General features: G+C 48.4%; 1 long non-coding RNA gene across 2 annotated transcripts; it reads right to left on the bottom strand.

Annotated features, from left to right (window-relative positions):
- Positions 1 to 6,578: 6,578 nt before the first annotated feature.
- LOC309448777 lies at positions 6,579 to 16,021 on the bottom strand. Of its 2 annotated transcripts, none has more exons than XR_014185847.1 (4): positions 15,167 to 16,021; positions 13,962 to 14,251; positions 13,652 to 13,871; positions 6,579 to 7,073 (listed from the first exon to the last, which is right to left on the bottom strand). It is a non-coding gene; the product is annotated as an uncharacterized lncRNA (long non-coding RNA). The 2 variants fall into 2 exon arrangements; XR_014185848.1 differs by lacking the exon at positions 6,579 to 7,073 and adding an exon at positions 11,097 to 12,090.
- Between the last annotated feature and the right edge of the window lie 5,879 nt (positions 16,022 to 21,900).

The raw sequence follows: 21,900 nt of genomic DNA, 5'->3' as shown, positions 1-21,900 counted from the left end.
CAAATGAAACCGGTGGAAAAGCTCCAAGTCCTGCAAAATGTGCGCTTTTCATGTTTTCTATTTATTAGATACGTTAAGAGAAAACAGACTCATATGAGTCCCAAATGTAGGCAGAGTATTAAAAGAGGCATGTGTGTGCTCCAGCAATTACAGCTGAATTTGATTAAAAACGTCATGAGGGCTGCAAAAGCAGGAGTTACCTGATACACTAACCCCGAGGTTGCTTTAGGATGAATTATAACACAATTCATTTTATTTTAATAGGTCACTATAAGATTAACTGTTTAAGGATGGAGCTGCGCTATAAATGTTTACATCAAACCAGAAAGAAGCAAGCTTTGCTTTCTGGTTGTTTAGAAATAATGTTTATTACATTTTAAAATTCCTCAACACGTTAATTAGAAATAAGGGGAAAGTATGGGAAGTGAAAAGGAGTTCCCCACACACACAGTTCGGTGCTTCGGTTTCTCTTTCCTAAGAGGAAAATGTGATGATTTTTAACTGGCCATCATCATTTCCACATGCTATGGGAAAATAATGACAACAACAGTTTTAGGAGCAAAAGGACAAGTTTAAGGACACCTTAGATCCCATGAGAGCTTCTTGGTGGCACAAGTGGGACAGAAATCACCGCAAAGTGAATCCCTCACCCTTGAGTGGTGCCTGCACCTTCTTTTCTTCATGTCCTTGGGGGGTCTTTGAGGTTGCTGAGGGGACAGGGGACCTGCTGGGGTGGCCACAGCCCTTGGGTGGACAAGGGTCTGTGCTCTGGGGGACCCCACAGCCCTTGGTGGGGAGAAGGGAGAAGGAACATGGGGGTGGGGACACAGACAAAATGGCAGGTTGTGTCGTGAGGAGCGCCCCGCCCTGTCAGCATCAACCCAGCGATTGGCTGTTCTCTCCCAGAGGGTGGGTCCAGAGCCGCGGGCAGCCAATGGGAAACGAGAAGAACCTCACACCTCTGCACAGAGGTGGTGAAATGGCCGCCATGTTGCCCCACTTGGCTGCCATGGTGGCTTTGGCACTCAGCATGTTCCTCCCCAAAAACCCGTGCTCCCACTTCTGTCTTGTTCCCCTTTTTTCAGAATAGAGTCCCTCTTCCACACCCTTTTTTTGCCCTATATGTCTACTGCACCCCCTTTAATTAAATAATCCCAACATTTGTCAGCCCAAATGAGCCCCTACCACTCCATTCCACTTTCACACATCAGCATAAACACCTGCCCAGCTGACGCTAACTAGAAAAAAATAGAAGCAAAAAGTAAAAGAAATTAAAAGCAAACCTCTTCCTCCTGCAGAGTTTTGCCTGTGAAGAAAAGAGAAGTAGCGGTGACCCCAAGTTTGCTGCAAGATTCACTGTTACTTGGCTTTTTCATCATCGATTTTACACGAAGCAACTCTTCTAGGAGAAGAGAAGATCAACATCTTTTTTTGGAAATATAAAACCCCAGGGTGCGCAGCTCCCCGTCCTTGTACAGCCCAGCTCCATGGCTTTGCACCTGCTTGCTCTGGGGTTTTTTTCTTTGCTTTCTTTAAGCGAAAAGCTAAATTCTTACACTGTTCTGATGGGAATCCGCAGCTCCCTTAGACCCTCCTCAGACATTTTTATCTTGAGCTCCTGGAGTAGCTGCTTTTTGGGAGAGACCAGACAGCTGTGAAGACACATCTGGGGCTCTAAAGGAGCTCCAGCTGCTCTGGTGTGTGTAGGAAAATAAACAAGCAAGTAAACACATCAAATTCTTGCTTTCCAGAGGTTAATTTCTTGAAAGCATCTCACCTTGTGTTTGAGAAGGTGGGGATGGTGAAGGTGAGCAGGAGGGAAGAGAGCAAGAGGGAAGTTGGCTCCACCAAAAGGTGACATAAACAGCGAAGGCATGAAAAGGACAAAAGAGAAAAAGACAATCCTGAGGTGAATTAAAGAAAAATAAATGGCTAAAACAGGAGCCTGATGTGATTCCAAGTATTTTGACGTGGAAGCATGTTTCCCATTCCATGTCTCTGCAGAGAAGGTTTCTCTTCGAATTAGATGAACCGTAAAATAAAAAGGAAATTTAGAACAACACTGTAAAATGGTGTTTTACAGCCTTTTCCACAAAAGGCTTTTCCTCGAAGAGCTCTTATACCTTGGGTCTTGTCTACGCACTATCATCAGACAGCTTGGACTATACCAGTCAAATTAAAGCATTTCAGTGCCCACTCCTCCCCAGCCTTTTCGGTATAAAGGTGCTTTATGTGAGAATAACTATTCCCATCTGGAAAGGAGCGATGATTTGGGAAATCTCTCTGGTTAATATTATGAATTGCTCACTGGGAGCGTTTTCTGTATCATGAAATGGCTCAATGTCAGGGCTCAGCTGAAGATGCTGTAGCGAGTTAACTACAGAATAGCTGCTTCCAAATGAAAAGCCGTATCAGTACACGAGAAAAAAAAACCCCAAATAAATAAATTAGCCTACTGTTAACTCAGCTAAACCAGTACAAAACCTCTGGTGGTCCAGCCTTCTGCAGCTGATGGCTGTTGGCAATCAATGTCACTATGGTCTCCATATGGGTCTCTTTCCATTCAGTAGCTAAGATATGAAAGGTATGTCATAAATCACAGATTTTGAGGTAAAGCCAGACCATGTCTCCTGAGTGACACGCTTTGCAAATTTTTTCCAGTTTAGAAACAACCTTCAGAGTGTGGAGACTTCTTCTGGTTGGATTTTCAGAGAGAAAAGTACACAGCTTCACTTTTTCATTCCACAGCCATGCTTAGAGATGGGTTTTCTTTAACTGTCTAGGACGATGTGAATTGCTGTTCTCTGATATAACTAGCCCAGATATTTTTGTCTTTGAAACACATTACAGATGAAGCCTACACACTTTTCCAGTTACTATCACAAACCCCGTCCACATGGGGATAAAAGGTGATTATAAAAATATCCTAGTGACCATGTGAACAGCTACCACGTCGTCCTGTTGGTACGAAGCCACATTGCTCTAGGTGGCACATGAACAAGACCAGATGATGCTCCGAGCCACAAAGAGCTTCTAGATTTACACAACACGCTATAAAACCCCGTCGTGTGATCGACTGACCCGTGAGCTGCTGCGTGTGCACTGCAAATTGAGCCGTTTATTTTAGGAGCCTGCCTATGGATTGAGGAGCTTAAATTCGGGCTCCTAATTGGAAAATATTCCAAGTCTGTAAAGAGATCAAGATGTTTCCTTCTTCCACCCCAGGCACAACACCCCCGTTGAAGAATTACACACAAATCCCCTCTAAACACTCCTGTTTGCTGTGGGGACCGAAGTTGTGACACTGAGTCACTGGGTCTTTAGAGGTGTCCGGTTGCTCCCTCAACTTGTTGACTCTGCTCCAGCCACCGGCCCTATTTCCTGGACTTATCTCACCGACCAGATTTCCCCTCCTCTCTCTCCCTCCTGCGGCTCATAAACACTCAAAATCTACTGTAAACCCAATCTGGGCTCGCAGCTTGTTGCAAGTACAAGCAGCAGCAGATAGCAGGAGATAAGGAGTGAGGCCACATTGTCTTTTTTTTTCCCAGCCTGTGCCGAGAATTCGCTTTCAAATCTGAAAATTGTTTGCTGAAGGAAAAGGAAACGTGCATGTGTGTGCGGGGGGACAGCGGGAGAGGGGAGGGAAAAAGAGGAAGGGACCTGGTTTAGAGACCAAATTGTGTCGTACGAAAGGGAGGATTGATGGAGATTGATGGAGGAAGTTCAGCGAAGGTCCCGGTGCAACAGGCACTTGTAAACCCTCGGCTCCTGTTATCCTGTCCTGTTACTAAACATAAGCCAAAGTTTGCTGGTGTGACACCCAACTTGCTCAAGCCATAGGGAAGGATTCCAGGCTGTGTCCGCACCAGAGAAGTTCTATCATGCTAATGATGTGGCTTAATCACTAAACTGGTAAAAAATTCCACTTATAGCCAGTGCTCAAAGCGGAAGGACAGAATGGTAGGAAATCTCTATCTCGTCTCCCCTGCATGCATGAAAAATGTTATATATTTCATGTCTCAGCAGTGCCAGATGACATATTGTCACTTGTCCAGCTCAGCTACTGCTCACAGTAGCAGAATGAACCTATTTCTCTTCCCAGATCAAGAGGAGGCCAGGCCCAACTTCAAGCTTTGCTAAGCGCAGCTCTGTTGATGTCCGTGGAACAGCATGATTCCTGCCTGCCGGTGCTGGGCCAACAGCATTGCAGTGCTGGGCTGGTTATGGTGACAAAAAAATGTACTTTTACAGGTGCAGCTGACTTGGCTCACGTGGTATTTTTATTGCACAGCTACAGTGCGTAGCAGGAGCTGCTTTGGTCGTGGGGTACATGAATACTCCTGTGCTGGTAGAATGCTCAGGGTGAAGGAAAACTCTGGAGCTCCATGGCTATAAACGCTTTTATATGACTGTTTCTGTACAAGACAGGGATGCTCTGTTTTGCTGTATCACTGGTTAATGCAGCAAAACACAGATTTTTATCACGGTGACAAAGCTCTCACTGGTTCCTACAAGAATCAGCTTAAAGTCAGCATGTCCCGTAGCCCCAGAACGGTTGTTTCTGAACCATGCGAAATTTCCTTTTGATCTTCGAGGTACTGAGATATCCACAGATCAGATAATGACTAAAGGGCCTGGGGCAGCCCAGGTCTGAAGGGAATGATAAAGTTTGTGATCTCTGCATGGAAAGTGCTATGTAAATGTATGAATTGATCTCCTGGTGGTGCTGAAGTCAATAAAATCCGCTGCTGACTCTGCTTGCAGCAGGATTCAGACCTTGTTTTGTGTTAAATTTGGAGTCCTTGGTATGGATTCCTTGAGAAGCTGGGATGCAGCAGGGATACAACCAACCAGGGAAATTTGGGGGGCTCGTCCCCCGCTCTGTGCACACTTAAGATCCAGGCAGCTTTAAGGTGCATCTGCAGGAAACACCGGCATTTTTACAACAGCTTTTGGATCAGCTACGTCTTCAGAATTATTTTGGGAGCAAACATATTGGAAACACGGAGAAATTATGAGGCATAAGAAAGAAAAGAGATAATTGGACTGGTCATTGGTGCCTTTGTCATCATGGACCAGGCGTGTCTCATTTGGAAAACTCATTTCCCAGGCTTAGAGAGGTTCTGATGAAGCTCCAGGAGCTGAAAGAGGAGGATGAGCCGCTGATTTGGCTGGTGACCAAGTGCAGCTCCTTGACAAGTTAACTGCAAATAGTATCTGTACCTGTAGATGTAAACGGGTCCTAGTGGGACTCAACAGCTCTCTGGCCCCAGGAAATGGCAGTGGGAATTAAGTACTAATGTGCTTTGTCTCATTCAGTTTTAAGAATCTACTTTGCAGACCTGTCCTTCATTATTTTTTTCTGTGATTTGGTTCCCCATCTGCAAAATAGAGATAATAGTGCGGCTCCATTACACAAAGTCATGGCGGAGATAACGATGCTCAGACGCTATGGCAACAAGGGCTGTGTAATACTGAAGATAGCAAGGGATGCTAAGGCTGGGGAGCTGGCTTGTGTCAAGCGTGGAACTTTTCCTGGGAAAAGATGGAGCAAAGCAGCAGAGCCTCCCTTCAGCGGCCCTTTCCCAGAGAAACTGTGAGCCGGTCTCAGGGAGCGGCTGAAGTATCAGATCAATTTATTTTAGGAACGAAGAACAGTCTCAATCCATGCAGATTCCTCTTGCTCATGTTTACGCGTTGCCACCGAAGTAGAAGGGTGATGAAAGCAGATGGCAGTGGCAAACCCCCAGTTTTTATGGCCGTGCCCTCGAAAAATGGCCTCGAAATTATGGGGTGAAAAACCTGAAAGCCCGAGGAACTGCTAAAATACCACCTCCGAGTCCATTCCTGAAGTCAGGTGTGATCTTTTTGGGATTTCCCTTGCCCAGACCCTTCGTGCTAGAGTGGTTTCAGCTCCTGTTCTCCATCCTTACCCATTTCCTGGCTCCTGCTGCGACACTTTGATTCATAGGACCCAACCACCCGTAACCACCCAGGGAAATGGAAGCTAAGCCAGGCAGCCACGGTCATTCATTTCCCCCGCAGGGGGAGGAAAAGAAGCCAAAGATAAGATCGCTTCATTTAAGCCAGAATCCATTTTTCACCAGCCAATTCTCGCAAGTGTGATCCCTCCAGGTGGGATGGCGCTGGCTTCAGTGGAGTCAAGATCTAAATGATCGGGAAGAAGATTCTTTGTCCTCAGAGCCACATTTCTTTGGCTGGTTCTCTCTCTGCACAATGCAGATGTTTTTTGGGAATCAGGACATGTAGCTCTGCCACAGACATGCTAAATGACCCTGTGCCTCAGTTTCCCCAGTCCTGGTGAATCAGTTTTGGGCATCTGTACATGTTTGAAAGCTCTGGTGACAGCTCCCTGTTTAAGAAGCCCTGGTGACAGTTCCTCATCATCTTGGGAGGAGACAGGGACTCAGACACGTTTCTTTCCCATTTCTCTTTCCCGTTATCCTCTTCATAAAAATGAACTTTCATCAGGCCTATTTTCAGCCGTTTGGGTTTTGTTTGCTACTGTAATCGTTAGCTAGCCACCAGATGGCAAAGCAACACAAGCTAGCAAGCTTTCCAACTTGCTGGTTGAGACAATGACACCATTGAGGACAAATAAACAGAAACAGAAGAGCAGAACATAACATAAGTGAGGGCAGAGCACCGGGATGGGGGAGAGAGGATCAAAGAGGCACCCAAGGAGTCCAGAGTGTGGCTGCATCCTTATCCTGGCCCTCATCCACCCCAGCACCCAGCAAATTCTTCAGTGGAGGGTGCGAGAAGTGTCCTGGAGAAGGGATAAAACAGCATTGCATGGCAAGGGCTATTTTTTTTTTCCTTTCTCTTTTACAAGATGTTCTGTGGACAGAAAAACTAATAAAGCCTGGTTTCCTGTGGGCTGGTGTTCCTCGTCCCTGAAGCCATCACATTCCTCCCGCTGTGTCCTCTCTGATAGGCAAAGACAGGGCCAGGGCTGGGCTGGTGCTGATTAGAGGGTGTCACATCAGAGCTCTGCCTGCTTCTTCTGGGCTGGGGACCATGAGATGGACCCACTGGAGGTGAAGAACCTTGGCAGACAAAGAGAAGGATGCTGAAGCTTCCTATGCTGTCTGGAGGCTGGAGATGGAAAAATAAATATGTCCAAAAAGACAGTTCCTGCTCCCTGAGCTTTAGAGCTCCTATTTTCCTTATTTATTTGACTTAACCTCTTGCTCCAGGGGAATTAAATGATGCAGAGAGCAGAGCTCCAACCTGGGCAGAGTGGCAAGTAAATCAGGTTTGCTGCTGTAGAGAAATCTTTCTGCATTTCTGCCTGGGCTTTTTTTAAATGACTGCGGAGGAATGAACCGAAGCAGGCTCCAAAAAGGCTGCTTGAAAGGCACTGAGTGCAATATCTGTCTTTATTTAACTTGGAAGCAGCTCCGCTCTTGCATTTCTCTTGCCCACTGAGGTCACCGCCACAGCCCGTCGTGCTCGCTGGCTCCCGACGTGCCACCCAAACCCGCCGGCTTCTCCACCTGCCAGCCGGCCACCCTCGAGGTGTTTTTCTTTGCAACACCGGTTCCCGGTCTCACCGGGAGACCTGCTCGCAAGCCAGCGCCTGTCACCAAACCAGAGCTCCACCTCTGCCAAATGATTCATTCCTGCTGCCTTCATACTATATATATATGTATTTACATATGTAGAACCTACCGCAGCGGTGTCTGGGAGGTGCAAGTGCCCTCTTGTGGCACGATGTCCCCTGTCCCCAACCAGGAGGAGTGCAATGCGGTCACACTTCTGGTGGAACACAACAGGGGGCAGCTGATTGAGCAGGGTTGCAGGACTGAGTTTATACCCCAGCTGCAGCAAAGCTCAGCCCAAGCAAGACAAACTGTGGCGCAGATTCGAAAGCTCAACCAAGGTACGAATGTCACGTGAGGTGATCCAGACCCAGTCCCAACCTTCCAGCTCTGATTACTGGGCTTTCTTTAAGAAACCACATACCCTGATGTGAAAATTGGGTGCAGAATCAGGCTTGTTGGGTAGCCAAGGCTGCTGTGAGCACTTGGAGGCATGGGCCAGGTGGGGGTCTAATATCCTTGGGCTTGTCATTGCCTTGCAAAGTCAGGCTAGGGAAAAGATGGGTGGTTTTGCATGGATTTATACCTGAAGGGCTCAGTGTTTGAGCTTAAATCAATGATATTAAAGCAATGCAGAAAGGGGGTAAGCTGAAAGTGGGTCCTGCTTCGGTACAGCTGAGGTTAATGAGCAGAAAAGCAGCTCAGGATGTCCCCACGCAGAATTGCACCAGCCCAGGGGCACCGGTGTAACCCAACGAGCTTCCCTTTCTGCTAGGATGTGTCCTCCCACCCACTGAAATGGGCGTTTGTCCTTTTTTGGTACCTAAAGCAGCAGATGTAAGGAAACCCAACAACATTGGATTATACTCAGACCATCAAGTGAAGATCATGCGAGCAAGGACTGGAGACCTGACCACAGCCTGTCGCGCTGCCTGTTTGCACTTTGGGATGAGTTTGCAGAATGAGAACACTTCCTTCTCACCCAGAGACGCTATAAATACACTAAAGTTTATGTCATGTGCAGATGAAACAGGCCATAAATGTCCATCAGAGGCACCTCGATGGCTGCAGATCTCCATGGGGTTGTCTTTGGGAGGTGGGTGTCCAGACCCTCCTGGCTTTCATGGTGCAGTGACCAGGGACGTGAGAGGTTTTCTGCGGGAGCAGGGATGTTGCTCACATCTGCGCTGTTGACATGCCTTGAGGCTTTCATGGAAAACCCCATCCCTGCAACCTGCAGGCTTCATGAATACATCTTCTTTCCTTTTTGTTTTTCCTTTTTTCACAGTTATTTTTTGTCATTGTTTTGTGCTTTATTGGTCTGACCAGATGTTCTAAACATCTGGTGACAGCATGTTTATTTCTTAGGCTCTTCTGCCTTACGTTAGTGACATAGCAGCAGAGGAAGGAGCAGGAATGGCTCTGGCACATCGATTTGGTTTCAGCATCTTTGCTGCTGCTGCCCTGTGGCTGGGGGGTGAACGGCAACACGCTGTCCCCTGGCTCTCCTACCATGGCCCCAGTTAAACTGGGCAACCTCCAGTACTTCCAGTGCCAGAAAGCCTGGTTTTGTGTTATAGTACAGCATAATCAATGGGGCTAAGTCTGAGGTTTGGCTTTGGTAAGGCTCTGCTTTGTGATCCAAGTTTAAGTGCCAGGTAGTAAGTCACACACAAAGTTCTGGCTGGAAGTTTTCCCTGCAGAAAGGTAATGATAAAATACTGTTTTATTTTCTAAGTGAAAAGATTTCACAGACTTGTCTCACCTGCAGAACGGAAATATTATTAGGAAACTACAAATCAATATTTTTTCACTATTTAAAGAGAGAATCTGTTCTTTAACAAAAATAAATTGGGGGCATAAGGTAAAACATTTGTTTTTCCACTTTTGAGCTGAGAAGTCCATTTTATATGTGTGTGGGGAAAAAAAAAGCCATGCAGGCGTTCTGGACAAGCTCCATTTCTGAGCATCTCTTGCCCATTGCAAGAGAGCACACGCTGTCAGCTCTCCAGCTGTGGTTTTGAACTGTCAGCTTGCGGTGAGCAGGAAAGTAATTACTCTCTAATGCCATTTTCACAGCTCTCTTTTATGGAGACAGTATTGTCTGGAAGCAGAATCTGTCTTGCTAAATATTCACTGATAAAGCTGTGGCTCGCTGCTCCAGAAGTGAAACAGGAAATTTATCCAACACCTCTGGGGAAAGCAGAACGCGTGGAAGACTGGAAAGCATAAAAATTATTTTGAGGTACAAAAGAGCTTGGCCTGGGCTTTGGGTTGTGAAAATTGAGGCTGCTCTGCTGACATCAATGCAGATTTGCTGCAGCAAGGTGAGGAATTTCATGATTGCAAAGGCATATTCCCGAGCAAAATTGTCCTCCCGTGTTGTGGTCTTAATAATAAAGCTCCAAACCAGCTGCCTGCTCTGTCTCACCTGAAACCAAAAGGGGATTTGTGTTTTTACCATATTACCTATCAACTGCAATTATCTCTTCCCCTCTGTGTGGGAAAGAAGATCCATGAAATGAGCCAGAAGGGAAAAAAAATGCATTTTTATAGAAACAAATATGTTAATTCTCCCGTCTCCCTTTTTCCAGGGGAGTGATTTGAGATGGGGGGCTGTGAATCGGAACTGCTGTATCTAATTTTAGAGAGAGCTTTTGAGGGACACCAAGGGGATGCTTTGTGGGTCATCAGCCACCGTGGATGATGCTTTTAAGGAGTTATAGAAGACACGTGGACCCAGCAAGGATTTCAGCTGCCATCGCAGGTTCCTGCATCACATCTTAGATGAGTATGTAAGATTTAGGGGACATGAAAGAGGCTCCCTGTGCCCCAGGGACAGGACTCCTGAAGGAGGACGGAGTCCACAAAGATGTTCTTCTCGTGCTGGGACCTGGTGGAGGGCACAGGGTGGAGGGTGGTCGGTCAGATGTGGCACGAACAGAACTGAAAGACGGGTGTGAGCTCCCCAGGGCTGGCCTGGGGAACGCCCCCCGGCAGCAGCGATAACTGAGACGAGAAAATGGGGAACTGCTTCATCTTCCTCTCTCTCAGTTTGGGGAAGTGAGAGGGAAATCTGCCTGCAGAGGCTGCTGAACGTCCAGCAGCAGCATTTGCACAGTCCTGGAGAAGGATGATATTTCCTTCCAGGGTGGAAAGAGACAGCAGCCCAGCTGGCAAAGTGTCCTCACAGGCACAGGGAGCTCTTTTTTGCATCAGTGAACATCACGATGTGCCTCATAACAGGGTAGCCATGGGTCCATCACGCCACACAGCCCCAAAGCTGGTGAATCAAAAGTCATCTCCCCATGAAGATGCTTTCTTCCACCCTCCCCATCTTTGCCCTCTACCAAATGTAACCCATGGGGAGGAAAGGGGGGAGCTGGTGGGATTCAAGAGGAGATGGTGGGGCTGGAATGGAGCTGGAGGAGAGCTGGTGGGGTTCAAGAGGAGATGGTGGGGCTGGAGGGGAGCTGGTGGGGTTCAAGAGGAGATGGTGGAGTTGGAGGAGAGCTGGTGGGGTTCAAGAGGAGATGGTGGGGCTGGAGGGGAGCTGGTGGGGTTCAAGGGGAGCTGGTGGGGTTCAATCCGTGCTGCAGGTCTTCCCCCAGCTGAGCTGCCCCTCATCTCCTGGCTCAAAGGGCAGTAAGGCTCTGAAATGCTGGCACCTTGTGGCAGCTTGGAAAAATAACACCTTAGACCGAGGCCAAACCTGCTCTGCCAAATCTATTTCAGATCCGATGGGATGGAGAGGAAATTCTGATTAGCAGAGAGAGAAATTGGGCACATTTTGGGGGGGAAGAAGGGATGAGGCTGCCGAAAAAGAATGGGGAATTCCTGTTTATCCCAGCCCTGTCCCGGCTGTACGAGCCTTTCGTAGGATGTGGTCTTTCAAACAACAAACTTCCCAGCTGCATTTTGATCCGGATTCTTCCTCCATGACACATTTTGCCCTCCCTGTGGGATCTGGGCTGAGAGTCTGTGTCAATCAGCTGAGGAACTGAGACCACATGAGACATTTTCCCTCATCCTGGAGATCTCTCTCATCTGATTTTGGAAGATCTAAGAGAATGGGAGTTGATGGCAGTTCTATCCCCACTGACCTGCAGCTCTAGATGTATTGTGGGGGTAAAAAATATCTGTGGGTTTGGCTTAGATCTGGTCCAACTCTTTTTTTTGCCAGATGGACTGTCAGCCGAGCTCATCTGCAACCCTTATCTGGCAGAGTTATTTAAACCATATGAACAAGTGAGTTCCTGCAGATGCAGCTGAAGATTGATTCATCTAGGTGCTCAGCAGGTGCCACATCTCTTCACGAAGAGTCTGGACAGCCCTCTCACAGAAGCACAAATGTTTATCTCGGTGCATTAAATTGCCAAGATACTGCAAAGAAACTCACAGCCCTCTCTCCTGCTCCTACGCTGCTTTTCCATGCATGTCACTCCTGCTGTGGAGACACCGTCCGAGATGCACCAGGAGCTCCTACTTTGCTGCTTTGCAACTGTCTTGGAGACCTGGAGCCCTTTAATAGAACAGGAAACATCAAATATTACATGGATATAAATAACTCAGTAACAGCGGGTTGCAAGAACATCTGGTTTTGCACACTCCCAGCGAGTCTGATGGCCTTGGGAGAGAAACAGAGCGCGATCACCATTGTTAACCACAAAAAAACCACTTTTGGCTGTCAGCAGTGTCGTGCTTTGGTCATCCCAATCTGCCCAAGAGGAAGACCCCTGTCAGTTATGATGGGAATCCAGGATTAAGGATGAGTCCAAGTCAGTAACATCTGTCCTACCTCCAAGGCACAGTCCTACTTGTCATCCACTCTCCCAAATCCTTCCTCCTGCTTCCCCGTGGTGACCGTCCTGGCTGGGTTGAGGTTCAGCCAGCTGGTCCATGGCCAAGGGCTACAGAAGGTGGTGCTTGTAGAGAAAAACCGAACTTTAGGTCTAGATCCAGATCAGCTGCTGCAGTGGGAAAGAACAGACACACTTTTGGGGGCAAGATCCTTCTTCAGTGTCTGCTTTGTGTTTTTCTTTTGCTGGTGAGACAGCTTGTGAGTGTTTCTTTACCCAAAGAGGCTTCTTACATGTAAGCCCAGCTCTAAATAGCTTCCTCCTTTATTAGAAATAACCACTGGCACAAGCTGCCACGGGAAGTGATGGATTCTCCATCTCTTGAAGTCTTTAAATCAAGACCGGATGCCTTTTTGGAAGAGATGTATTGCCAAAGAGAAATTATTGGGCTCGGTGTAGGAATCAGGGGATGGACTCATCTGGCCTGTGTTAGACAGGAAGTCAGCCTGGATAATCTATGGTCCTTTCTGGCTTTAAGATCTATGAACGTTCAGATCTGCAGCCAAAGTGTGGGACTCTTCACGTACCTTTAAAATAAAAGAACCCCGGGGTATGGGAAAGCATCTAAACCACTTGAAAAGCTACCAGTACCTACAGATTTATTTCCACTGGTACCTGAAGCAATGGTATTTCCCAGTAAATTATCTCTCCCTGAGGCTTTAGATGGGGAAAAGACCTCAAAGGGCCAGATGGGGACCTGGGGGCTGGCAGGACACTGTGGGACTTGGGGTGCACCCCTTACTGGGGGTAAAAGTGCTGCTAGAGGGACCATATCATCTCTGGACCATGTTATCATGTACCACACAGAGATGCCAGCATGAAGAAATGCTGGTCCAGGCTGCTGAGTTTGGGTACCCAGCCATGAGATAACCCCATGGAGAGTAAAATTTGAGCATCACCCCAAGTATTGACTTCTGTCATACTCAGGTCCTGTCTGTGCAGTTGGGTAAGTCACTATGCGTGTGGGGTGTCATTTCACCCCTTGGGAGCCCCCTCCCTGCGGCTTTCGTTGCCCCACACCTGCCACTTCAGCCCAGGTGGTGGTTGTGGTGGTTCCTTTCATGCTACCCGCCAAAAAACCCTCCAAACACTCGTGGCTTTTAGCAGCTGGTGCTCAAATCATGATTACAAATGCATCTTGTCCACCATCCATCCCTATCCCAATTTTTCAGCATTTGGGGGGGGGCCTTTTTTGCCCTCTCATCCCAAGTAAACTCATCTCACCATTTTTTCAGCTGGTGTAAACTCCCTGGCTCCATGAGCTCAGCGGCTCCGAGAACAGTTTTTTGGCTCCATCTCCTCTTTTCAGTGCTTGGGAGATGAATGTGGAAAGCAAGCCAGAAAAGCCAGCAGTGAATGAATCTGCTGGGCGCAAAATTCAGAAGAAAAGCACAGTCCGGAACTGTTAACAGCAACGTCGCGCTTCAGATCTCGCAAAGGTGAACTGAAAAATACAGAGGCCAAAGACGAGTTTATGAGTTTATAACCCTCGTGCACGTTTTCCAACTGATCTAATAAGAAAAGAGCGTGTTACCTCTGACTTTTGCCTCCCCAAAGGAGGAAAGGGGACAGAACAAGTCTGTCTTCAGCTCAGAGCCTGTCTGCACCTGCCAGATTTGGTGACCTGGGTGCAGGGGAAGGTGAGTTTGTGCAACACTTGGCCGGGGCTCGCTGAGCTCTGACCCTTCTCGGGGTGTTTTTGGCTCTAGCCCAGAGCTTGCAGTGCTGGCCGGATGGCGGCAGGCGGCTCCAGATGATGCTTTTCAGGCCACAGCTCGCTGCAAGGTTCAAATAATTCCAGAAACACAGGGAAGCTGAGCATCACTGCAGAGAAATGCAAAGTGTAAAGTTTATGCAGTTCTGAAGAAAAACCAAACCAAACCAAAGCCACAAACCCAACACCCAAACAAAAAGCAAGCAAGCAAACAAACAAAAAATAAACAGACCAAAATACTAGAAAAAAATATACGTGAGGTGCCAGGAAATGTGTGCAAGTCTTCAGAGGTGAGATGCACCCTCAGCCTTTGCTGCAGCTCAGAGGCTTTTTTCATGTAGTCATAAATCTTTTAAGTGAAGTTGACAGTTTAGAAACTGCCTTAAAGAGTCCAGCTCCACCTTAACCTTCAAAACAAGTTTCTTCATTACTGAAGAAATGCCCGTTTCCTCCTCTTTTTCATATGAACCAAACCATTATAATGTTGCAACCCAAACACTTGTGCTAATAGAACAGAACTAACAAGTGCCATTGTCTTGCTGCTGAGAGTAAAGGGAAGTGAAACTGGCGATAACTCTTTTTTCATTACCCAAGCAGAAGGAAAGAGAGAAAGAAGGTCAGAAAGAAAGACAGGCAACTTATCAGCTTATGCATTATAATTTTTTAGTTGTAGGAATGGAAAGATTCACTGTAACACCAGTGAGGATTCTATTTGCTCCTGCTTTGAGTTGGAAAATGTGCTTTTATTGCAACTATAAGCAGTATCAGCAATGGGTACGTGTGTGCTGAAGTGGAGGCACCAGAAGCCCGTTGCACTGAGCTTGGGGGAGGCTTGTTGAGCCTGGGGGACTCAGCAAATCCTCCTTTTCCTTGTGCTTCACCCTCCAGTTGTATAATGATGATAATTAATTTTTCCTCCTCTGTAAGGAGCACTGAAATGTGCTGAGGACAAGCATTGCAGCAACAAATAAGGCCACACAGCCCCCATGGACATACGTTCTACGGGTGCTGTGCGTGGACTTTACCAAGTGAGTAAATCCCCTGATGTCCCGCGATGCTCCGACGTTGCTCCGCCAAGTCACTTGACCTCTTGCTGTAGTTCAGCTCCCGAGCGTTTGGAAAGTAAATCCACTCCTTTCCTCCGGGTGCGGGGGGGACAGCACTTCCCTGCCCTACAGATGTGCAGCAAAGATAAACAGCCTCACGACTTTGAGCTTCTCCAGATGCTGCGCTGCGGGCAACCAGCAGCAGGAATAACCCTGAAAAGCAGAATAAACCCCTGAGTGCTCCTCGTGAGCACAAGCCTCACTTTTTTCTTTACGCCTGCCTCATCTCAGCACAGAGATTCGTGCCAAAGCAAGGATTTGCTTGTGCACAATAACCCTCTTTTCTCAGAGGACTGTGGATTCCCTTGTTTTACCCCTCGGGGAGCTCGTGGGGTGCGGGGGGGACCCCAGGGTGAGAATTGCCTTCAGGAGGCGTTCTTGTGCTTTCTTAGGCTTAGAAGGGAGAGGCGAAGCAGAGATGTGATCCCTCCTGTTTGTAGCAAACCGAGTCTCAAAAACACAGCGTCTTTGCTGCAGGAGATGCGGCTTTCTGGGAAGGTGCTGCCCGCTACTGCTGTGCATTAAAAAAAAAGATTAATAAATAGTGCTTTTAATGGTGAACTACAAAGGTTTGGGGTTTTGAAGAAGAAGAAACAACTTCTAGGATGGGAATGGGTGCAAACTATGGGCTTCAGTGTTATTATACAAATAATTGCATTGAAGAAGAGCGGAGCTCGTTGCCTGTAAGATGTGGAGATACTCCAAACCCCAATTATGTGGGAAGGTGTCCCTAAAAGAGCGTTCCTTTCTCATTGGGGTTGAGGCTGTGGTCATCTCCTCTTCCCATGTGGGATGGTTTCCCAAAGCTCTGAGTCATTTCATGTGTGCCTCAGAAGTTGCTGCCCTGTCCTAACCTGCACCGTGACCTCCAGAGGTGAAGAAAGACTGTTCTGAGACAACAGAGGTGGAATCGGGAGTTCCTGAGCAGCAAAAATAAAAATAATTCAGAGAAAAGTAAAGTCTTAGCCCCAAATCCTTTATTTCCTCCCCCAGGGAGAAGAAATCTTTGCATCCACTTGGGAACTGGCTCCGGCAGCACTTGGTCCCTGCTCAAGCCTTGCAAAACTGCAATGTTTCTGAGCGGGATCACCATAAAGACACCCAGATGAAGCCGGGGAGGATGCAGTTGCTAGTTGAGATTCTCCTCTTGATGAAAAGCCGGTGGGGTTTTTCTCCAGGAGTGAAAGCAGCGCCTCGATGTTCGGCTCCTTGTTATTGAATTGCTTGTAATTCTAGGCAATGTCCCAAGGCTTGCCGAAAGGGCTGTGTTCATCATGCAGCAAAATAATAGCCATCATAATTAATAAGCTCTAATGGGAAAGCACAGAAGCCAGAGCGCAGGTAAATGGCAGGGGCAGAGGATGCTTTTAGTGCACTAATCCCTTGGGTTTGCAGTCACTGGGGCTGGGAATATAGGGGAAACGGGGGTGCTTAAAATAAACCCGATCCACACATGAGTGTTATTGCAGCCAGGGCTGTGTCCTCCCAAGAGAAGTGCTGGCCGCCAGCAAAAATCCTTTTCACAACAACTAATGGCATCTAATGACTCTTTCTTTTGTCTTTTCTTTAGCAATGGGGCTCAGCCCAGGAAGTCCCGGCTTCCACACTTGGAGTGTTTTGAGTCTGGGACCACAAATGGCCTTGTTTCTTGGACAACACGTCTGTCCTCAAGATCCTGCTGGTCCCCTCCTGCCCACCACATCCACCCAAGGGTGCTGGGTGAGACAGCAGCCCTTTCAGTGTCCTGCTGTGATGGACAAACGTGAGATGGCTCCTGGCACAGCATCTCTGCAGATGCAGGAGATGCAGAACCGGGACCACCTCCCTGAGGGGACTTGCAAGGACAAAAGACCCCAAGTATCAATTTTAATCACACGGAAAGCTCCCCCTGATGCTGAGCACCAACACAGATGTCTGGGATGCAGAAGCAGCTCATTGCAGATTTTTAGTTTTTTTAAAAATGATGGGGAATAACCACAAACCAGTCCCTGCCAGAGCACAAGGCTGTAGGGTCTCCATTGTTTGGAAAGCATAAAAATGGGGCAAAAATAAGCTGAGGGCAGGGGAGTGACCCCTTTTCTGCCAGGGAGCCACACGTGCAGGCAGGAAGAGGCAGCTAAAATAAGCAGATGGGTGGAAAAGGGAGGAGAGACAATTAAGGAGATAACAGAAAGGTTAAGAGAGGAAAGTCTGGAGGAAGCAAGCCGAAAACAGCCCAAATGTCACCAAAAGGTGAAGCCAAGCCTCACGACCCGCCACGCAACACCCAGATTAGCAAAGATGTGTCGTGATGCACAAGGCTGAGTCGAGATACACTAAAAAGTGACCCCCTGCATCCTCCTCCCCCCGGCACCGAGCCAGGGGGTCACTTGGAAGCCGCCTGTCACGTCTGGTCACGCGTGGGCAGCGTGCGGGGCAGCGGCGCTGCCTCCTCCCTTCTGCCGGTATTTTTTGTCTTCTCTCACAGCAGACAGTCGGCTGTTTTGTAGCATGCGATATGGCATTGGCATTTGGGAACGAAGCCCAAATAATTTCTACTCGGGATGGTTTTTATTTCAATGGCTCATCCACGTGTGGGAACAGAGCCGGTGTAACACTTTTCTGCTGCTTCAACCTCGTCCTGAGCCAGATTGAAATACTGCAGGGCGGGGGGAAGGACACCACACTTTGCATTTTCCAAATTCAGAACAAGCTTACGACTAAGCCCCCAGGTGCCATTACCTCATGTTTGTTTGCACGGGCTGGGAATAACCCCGGCAGCATTTGGTGTCAAAGCCCTGCCAGACACCTCTGGGCTTGATGTCATTCTTGCGGCAGCCACCCCAGCACCGAGGATGCTCTTTGGCCCTGACGCTTTGCTCCTATTTCCTGACTGCCAATCTTCATTTAACTCGTTAGGCTCTGCATCACGACACGGCCGGCGGGGATGAGCCTCCTGGCCTCAGCGGAGAAGCTGGGGCTGCAGCGGCTGGAGCGAAAGGAAGAGGAGAGGATGGGGGAGATAAAACCCCCTCCCCAGCCAGCCTGGGCTGCAGCTGATAAGAGCCCTCACGGGTTGTAATGGGAGCTCTGGCTGCCTGTTTCCTCACAAAGTCATGACTCAGGGATAATGTTCACATCCTCCGAACGGCGAGGGAGCTAAAAATACAGCCAGGAAAAATGAGAATGAGCGAGCGAGCATGAATGAGAGCGTGAGTGAGAAATGCACAGGGGAAAAGAGAGAGGAAGCATGAATGAAAGAGCCTGGGAGAGAGAGTGAAAACAGCCCAGTCCTTCCAAGTTTCCAAGCTGCAAACCTTTGCTTGCAATCAACGCTCTGGCAAAGGCAGGCTTGCGAGAATATAAACCCGACCTGTGAATCTGGCTTTGCCAGTCGCCCTCCTGGCATCACCTCCTGGGAGCGGGGGGGCAGGACACCCCGCTCCAAAGGGGCCTGTGTCCCTTGCGGGACATTGTGGTGGCTCTTCCCATGTCACCCGTGCCACAGCATCATCCACAAAGGTGGATTCCTGCTGACCTTGCCCCCGGACCCTGTTTCTCCAGCATTTTCCAGGGTATTTTTTAATGAGCCTGTTGCTGTGAGTTGCTGTCTTCCCCTTCTCCGAGCCCCCAGCACCTGCATGCACATGAGAGCTCATTCTCCCAAAAAGACAAATTATTTTGCCCCCAGCGTAGCCCTCTTGTATCCTAAACAGCCCCTGGGAGCTGAAATATGTTCTATACATTTATCACAGCGCTGAGGTTTCACCCGCAGCCCCCTTGGCATGGAGCAGAGGAAAGGATGCTCCCGGTCCCCTATCCTCTACAGCATCTCTCCTGCAAAGCCAGGGTGGATAAATTTGCCTTAAAGTTGGTTTTTAAGGTCAGGAGACCCTCTCTGCCCTGGGTAGAAGGTACATTCCAGAGCAGGATTATAAGAAGTGGGTCTGGGTGCTTGAGAAGTGCTTGCAACATTATTTTCTCTCTGGCTTTGGCAGTACCGAGGGGAACCTCCTGTGGAAAGCAAAGCCCCTCTCCTGCAAACTGCACGAATTCAATTTCAGAGAGGTTTTTTCCTACCCAATGCCATTTTTTGATGTCTCGCCTCCATCGCCATCTCAGCCGGCAGCACCAAACACGCAGGGCTGGGCTGGCGAGCAGCTGGTCCCTGCCCGGAGCACCCAGAGCGGGCCGGCAGGGACACATCTCCCCAACACGTCCCGTCTCCCGGCACGTGCCGGTGCCTTGTTTCAATTATTTCCTCCCGGGGATCTGGCTGATCTGACACAGGCCCTCGCCTGCCACTTCCCCACTCCTGGATTTTGTTCCCAATTCCTTTTGTCTGAGGTTTCCTCCGAGGGATTGTGCTGCGAGAGGGATGCTGGAGGGATGCTGCAGTGCGGGGCAGGGAGAAAAGAGTGTCCACGGCCCTTGGGAAGGACCAAAAGTGCTAAGATACCCCTACAAACAGGAAGGTCTCTACCTCTGCGTAACTAGAATTTACCTAAAAAGAATAAAACCAGCCCAACGCAAGCTACAGATGTAAAAAATAATAATTCTTGTACCGCCACCCACCCTCCAGAGCTGCACAAGAATTGGGCTATGGAGGTGATGTGGGTTGCTAAGCAATACAGGAATAAATAAAGAAGGGAAATAAGTATAAAGGGTTGCAGACTCCTGAGTCATATAGATGCTATAGGTGCTACAGGGTTTCTGACAGCAGGAAGTCGGTCCCATCACCATGGCCGGTTGCTGTCTGGGTGCCTGGATGCCAGAGGGACGAGAAGAGCCGGCAAAGCCAGGCTAAATCCAACCCGTACCACAGATAGGAAGCGAGATTAAGTCCTTCTCCGTCATCACTGCTGAGCCCAGCTCTCCTGACAAAGCCCCAGGGGTGAGCCTGCTGCTAATCCGAGGAGCCAATTTTAGAGCTCGCTCTCCACAGACAATCCCAGATTGTTTGGGCCGTTTTGAAGTTTTTCCCAGCCGCACCGTCACTGCATCCTGTGACTTGGCAGGAAAAGCTTTTGCGCTGCCAAGAAGCCCAAGAGGTGTGACAGCGGGGGCTGCACGTCCCCCCCTGTGTGTCCCTTCTGGGGAAAGGGCTCGGTGGCCTCGGGGACGGGGAAAGGCGGGTGGCTTCGGGCAGTGGATTGCCTGCAATGTGATGGCTGTGCCAAGGGGAGCTCGGGCATGGCTGTGAGATGCTGAAAGGAGCAGAGGATTTTCTTCCGCACTAGGGAAAAAGCCATTTACAACCGCAGCACAGCTCCTCCCCTTTCTCCCGCTGAAATCACTCTTTTATTTCCTCCCAGCAAACTACCAGCGCCATTGCACCCCCTTTTTCTGCAGCTGCCGGGCACAGTCCAGCTCTGCCCGGGGGTTTTCCCTTTGGGGTGGCAGCAGTTTTGCCAGTTTTCTCTCAAAATGGGAGTTGAGATACCTGAACCTGCCATCCACCCACTTCTTGTCTGGCCTCAAGATGTTTCAAAGCTCTCCCCTTTCTATTTCTATCCTCATTGTCATCTTGCTTTGAGAGGAAGGTCTATTCTTCCCCCCCTCCTTTTCTCTCTACAAAAATGGGACATTGTTTCTTCTTTCTTTGATTTAAAAGCCAAAAACAGTTATAGGAAACTGTTCAGCAGATGTTTTACAGTATGGACCTAGAAAAAAAAGAAGAAAAAAAAATAAAAGCTCTCCGATTTTGCTTGAGGATCTATATTTAGCTTAATGCTTCCTCCGATTCAGGGTTTGTGTTGGCATAGACAAGGCATAGGTTTAAGCATTTTGATTGTAGTATTTATATTATTTCTCCCATTTGCTGCATGCATTAAAATCTGGAGCTGACTGCACAAGCTAATGAAGCTCATTCAGGGAGGAGGTAAATTCAGCTTGCTCTGTTTCAGCAAGGTCCCCTTCAGCCCACAGATGCTCAGGGACGAATTGAAAAAATAATGATTTCTCATCCTATTTGTGTTAGGAGAAGTAGGGCTGTGTCCATGCTCATGGATTGTGCCCAGGGTGGCCAAAATAAAATGAAACTCCTGGCTGAGATTTATAAAGTCTCAGAGGGAGATTTAGAGGCACTGAATGATCCGATGCTGTGAGCCTCAGCTCCTTGCGATGCGCTGAAAATGGCATTCGCAGGTTTTTGGAAACAGCTTCAATCAGAACAGCCAAAACTCATCCCGTAAACCTTCCCCAGGCCGGACTCCTGCTGACTTCAAAAACCAGAGGACTTGGTACCAGCTGAGCGAGACCTTCCGGAGAAGGACGAGGGTTAACATCGCCGGCCGAGTGTGTTCCTCCCTCCACCACAAGCAACAGCAGAAAACCTCATCTTTGCACCAAGAGATTATATTGTGGGTGGGAAATCAAAATTAAAAAGCCATCTGCTATTTGCGGGTCTGGGAAAGGCTGGGCAAGGATGGCATTTGGGTACCCAGTGATGGGAGCAGAAGCAATAGGCTCAGAGATACCTTTGAGATGCAGTTTCTTCTGGAGTTTGTGCTGGAAACCCATGTGTTTGCAGCTTATGAAGGGTGGAGATACCAGGACTTCGTGCTGGGTCTCCTAAGGAGCATCTGCAGCAGGACGAGACTGTGCAGAGACCCCGCAGATAATAAAAGCTGGAGAATTATCAGCAGAAGAAGCCAGGAGTTATTCAAGTGCAT

This window comes from Streptopelia decaocto, assembly GCF_964273445.1.
Source record: "Streptopelia decaocto genome assembly, chromosome: 21".
Lineage (NCBI taxonomy): Eukaryota > Metazoa > Chordata > Aves > Columbiformes > Columbidae > Streptopelia > Streptopelia decaocto.
This window is presented reverse-complemented; position numbering and strand designations above follow the sequence as displayed.